We start from the raw sequence: 5,212 nt of genomic DNA on the forward strand, positions 1-5,212 counted from the left end.
GATGAAATAAAACTAAATTATAATTATACTCTAAAGCCGGCCGCTGTGGTCGAGCGGTTCTATGCGCTTCAGCCCGGAACCGCGCTGCTGCTAGGGTCGCAGGTTCGAATCCTGCCTCGGGCATGGATTTGTGTGATGTCCTTAGGTTAGTTAGGTTTAAGTAGTTCTAAGTCTAGGGGACTGATAACCTCCGATGTTAAGTCCCATAGTGCTTAGAGCAATTTGAACCATTTTTTATGCTCTAAAATTAGCGCAGTACAATGCCCAGTCACTTCCAAACAAACTTGGTGAACTCTGTGTTCTCCTTACCGGTGACTGGAGAGATGTTTGTTTTATATATGTTTGAACACTGCCTATACAATGACTATCTATGAAACTTAAAAACTGAAACTTTAAACATACTCGGATCTTTTGTTGACTTATTTCTAAACATGGAGGAAGTTGTATACATATCAAAAAACACCTAGATAGACTCTGCTTGTAAATTAGTAAAAAAGAAGGTATTTGAGGTTACAGCCATAGAATTAACCGTTGTAAAAGTACAAATTTTGTGTATTTTAGATCACAATGCAACAATGTTAACGATTTTTCAATTATCTTGATCTTGCTCTAAGTAAACTCAAAGGTTACGAAAGAATTATAGTACTGTATGATGATTTTAATATTAATTTTGCAAATAGTAGTACCGAAATAGAGAAATATGTTAACTCTTAACTCACGAAGTGACTTTTCTGTGACGTATATTACAAGGTGGGGTCCTCGGACGCCTACGTTTAACCCGAGATTTAAGGCGTAAATCGTCTAAAATTTTTAATTTGAGCAACGTAGGAATTGTTGTTACAATTATGTAAGTGTTGATTAAATACTCGTTGTGGATTTTATTCCACTAAATAATGCCTGCAGTATCTTACTTTTTATCACACTAAGTTACATACTTTTGTGCGCTTTTTTAAATATCAGTCATAAAAAACTGTCAGAGAACTGAATTTTACATTGCGACAAATTGTACTATCTCTGTAGAAGTAAATGTTCAAATAAAATTAAATTTGAGGGTTTCAACTTGCACGTAAAAATAGCACTTGGTAGGTACAGAAAGAAAGTCTGAAAAATTGATTTTCAACGCTGGGAGCTACATTTTCCTTTGTCACCACTCAGAACATACTTAATTGTAACTAACACTTTAAGTACTTTATTGCAGAAACAGAATGCTCTTCATCACATTTGCCTTAGGGTGTTCGTCATAATGATCGTCCCGTTCACTAGTAGAATTGTCTATTGTAAAATCGTCTTCTTTATAGTCTATTTCTTGATCTATATCACTGACATCCTGTATCCATCGACTACCAATTTCGTCAAACTTAGGACCGTTAAAACTGACACGTTCCTGCGAACACATTTTGTACTATACCGTAGAAAAAAAGGCACGTAGTTCACGAGGCGCGGTTTATGAGACCCCAACATATGTCAGTAACATTTGTCAACAACAAGCAGAGAAGACGATAATGTAACCAACAACAAAACATTATATGGTTGCCGCTTTAAGGAGAGTAGGGGGATTATAGAAGCATACCGTTAGAATTTACTTTGGAGAGAGGGTTCGAAAATTTTCGCTCGGTCTGAGAGACAACGTCGTGAGTTAATGGTTAATGTCATTGTAAGTCACAGACTGTATGTGACTATAAACTCCTTAACCCACATTTAATAAAAAAAGCAGGTACTCAGCACAGACGTTCGGTACAGGATATATGGTTAATCAGGAACAGCATCTTACAGTACCCCCCGCTTGCCTGTTGTGTCAGGAACAATCTGTTACATGTAAAAGGAAGTTCTGCATGGGAAATATAGAGCATTTTCTGTTGTTGCTATCTAATGAATCATGCAGTAATGTTCTTAGTAAACCTAATACAAATCACAGGGTCTACCATTTCATAACAAATTTCAGTGAATATTTTCAAGCAGCCTTTCCAAAAAAGAAATTCTAATGCAAAAACACAAACAAATCGAACTCTTTTACAGCAGGAATCAGAGTTTCGTAGGAAGAGAGCTTTATGTAAACTTTAAAAAGGAAACCATGATCCAGAGTTCGCCGGCCGCGGTGGTCTCGCGGTTCTAGGCGCGTAGTCCGGAACCGTGCGACTGCTACGGGCCGGCCGCGGTGGCCGAGGGGTTCTAGGCGCTTCAGTCCGGAGCCACGCTGCTGCTACGGTCGCAGGTTCGAATCCTGCCTCGGGCATGGATGTGTGTGATGTCCTTAGGTTAGTTAGGTTTAAGTAGTTCTAAGTCTAGGGGACTGATGACCTCAGACGTTTAGTCCCATAGTGCTCAGAGCCATTTGAACCATTTTTGACTGCTACGGTCGCAGGTTCGAATCCTGCCTCGGGCATGGATGTGTGTGATGTCCTTAGGTTAGTTAGGTTTAAGTAGTTCTAAGTTCTAGGGGACTGATAACCACAGCAGTTGAGTCCCATCGTGCTCAGAACCATTTGATCCAGAGTTCCTAAATTCTTTCAGAAGGTATGAATTAGTTCTGAAGCAGCTCATAAAAGATCCAAAAATTTAGAAAAATGATCGATATATCAGGAAATTATCACACAAGACTAAGGCATTGTGGAAATCTGTGCATAAACTTAATGGGATGAAGGAAAGGTATAATAGTATTCCAGAATGAGATTTTCACTCTGCAGCGGAGTGTGCGCTGATAAGAAACTTCCTGGCAGATTAAAACTGTGTGCCCGACCGAGACTCGAACTCGGGACCTTTGCCTTTCGCGGGCAAGTGCTCTACCATCTGAGCTACCGAAGCACGACTCACGCCCGGTACTCACAGCTTTACTTCTGCCAGTATCTCGTCTCGCCGAGGCGGTTTGAATCGCGCGCCACAGGCTACCCAGCCAATCACAAGCTGCGCGGCATCGAGCGCAGCGGCGAAGTCCGCTTCAAGTTCACCCGCCTAGCGAGCAACCAAGACTCGCACGGCCACCAAATTATAAGTGAATATTGTTTTTAATTTAAAAAAAAAATCTCACGGGATAGATAAGGATGGTTCTCGGGTAGGACAAACTTTATTGTCTGTAATACATACAGTCACCATTTATCTTTATTTTACAATTTCCATTACCAACTTTAGCCCATATAAAAAGATACTCATCGGCATTCAGTTTCTTCTTCCTTCTAGTACTCAACACAAGTGGCATGCTGGGAACAAGTGTACCATATGTAACTTTAGCTAAGAGTCCTGTTGTCTCAGCTATACTCCATGTGTTCCATGTAAGAATATTTGCATCTGGAAAAGCTTCAAGGCCACCATAATCACAATGGTTGCCCCATACTACAGCAAGAGTGAGCCATGTACTACCTCCAAACACGGCTTGTACATCACATGTAAAGTTCAAACGGAGTCCACGAAATACGTTTGGACCTCCGATTAATTGTTGTTTATTGAACTGTCCAGAAAGATCAATGTCTATCGCCTTCAAAGCACGATACACAGGAACGCTGCGCCGCCAGCAACACTCTGATAAGGCGCGCTGGCGCCGAAGTGGCGCGCATGGACCGGACGTTGACGTCACGATAAGGACTGCTGGCTGCAGCTGCGCCGCAGTACGGAGCGTCATTCGCTCTGCGAACGTCGAGTAGTACGGACGCATAGCAGTGGGTGTCTCGCTGGGCGTTGGCTTGCTACGTTTACCTGTATTAACGTGCCACAGCAATGGCTCTGCGACGTGGTTACCGTCGTCGCTGGCGGCGCAGCGTTCCTGTGTATCGTGCTTTGAAGGCGATAGACATTGATCTTTCTGGACAGTTCAATAAACAACAATTAATCGGAGGTCCAAACGTATTTCGTGGACTCCGTTTGAACTTTACATGTGATGTACAAGCCGTGTTTGGAGGTAGTACATGGCTCACTCTTGCTGTAGTATGGGGCAACCATTGTGATTATGGTGGCCTTGAAGCTTTTCCAGATGCAAATATTCTTACATGGAAGACATGGAGTATAGCTGAGACAACAGGACTCTTAGCTAAAGTTCCATATGGTACACTTGTTCCCAGTATGCCATTTGTGTTGTGTACTAGAAGGAAGAAGAAACTGAATGCCGATGAGTATCTTTTTATATGGGCTAAAGTTGGTAATGGATATTGTAAAATAAGGATAAGGTAGGAGACGAGATACTGGCAGAAGTAAAGCTGTGAGTACCGGGCGTGAGTCGTGCTTCGGTAGCTCAGATGGTAGAGCACATGCCCGCGAAAGGCAAAGGTCCCGAGTTCGAGTCTCGGTCGGGCACACAGTTTTAATCTGCCAGGAAGTTTTATAATAGTATTGTTCTACCCCATGATGGCAGCCTTATTATTGTTGATGGCAAATCTGTTCAGTTTGTACTTTGCCACAATTGCAAAGAATTTAGCGACTGAAAAATTTAGAAAATTAGGTTTGAAAGACACCCAGGAACTTGCAAATCTTGAAGTCAACAAAAATACTATACTCCTCTGTCCTGTTTGGGAAGATACCAAAAATCATACGCTCATAAAAAAGTAGTCATTCAGCCGGTGTTGATGAGACCCCTGATTAAACTTTATTCTTACACCATTTTAGACATGTGCAGTTCTTCACTGACAGAGACCATTTTCCCAGATCATCTAAAATCTGCTAAGTAGTACCTCTATATAAGAAAGGAGACTCTCAGGAAATGTTAAATTATAGACCTGTAACACTGTCATCTGGCTTTTCAAAAATTATTAAACAACTCTTTCCAGCTCGGCTAACATTTTTCAGTCGGAATAATATAGGAGTATTATCAATATGTGGCAACGGCCTTGCCGCAGTGGATACACCGGTTCCCGTGAGATCACCGAAGTTAAGCGCTGTCGGGCGTGGTCGGCACTTGGATGGGTGACCATCCACGCCACCATGTGCTGTTGCCATTTTTCGGGGTGTACTCAGCCTCGTGATGCCAATTGAGGAGCTACTCGAGCGAATAATAGCGGCTTCGGTCAAGAATACCATCATAACGACCGGGAGAGTGGTGTGCTGACCCACTACCTGTCCTATCCGCATCCTCCTCTGAGGATGACACGGCGGTCGGATGGTCCCGGTAGGCCACTCCTTGCCTGAAGACGGAGTGCATTATCAATATGTCAACATGACTTCAGAGCACTGCATTCACTGAGACTGCTACTTTTAATTTTGAAATGTAGTTGACGAACACTCTAAAATC

At 42.3% G+C, this 5,212-nt stretch overlaps 1 pseudogene; it reads left to right on the forward strand.

Annotated features, from left to right (window-relative positions):
• Positions 1 to 4,801: 4,801 nt before the first annotated feature.
• Positions 4,802 to 4,919, forward strand: LOC126250016 (5S ribosomal RNA; annotated as a pseudogene).
• The last annotated feature ends 293 nt before the right edge of the window (positions 4,920 to 5,212 follow it).

The sequence above is a fragment of the Schistocerca nitens genome, chromosome 3 (assembly GCF_023898315.1).
Source record: "Schistocerca nitens isolate TAMUIC-IGC-003100 chromosome 3, iqSchNite1.1, whole genome shotgun sequence".
Lineage (NCBI taxonomy): Eukaryota > Metazoa > Arthropoda > Insecta > Orthoptera > Acrididae > Schistocerca > Schistocerca nitens.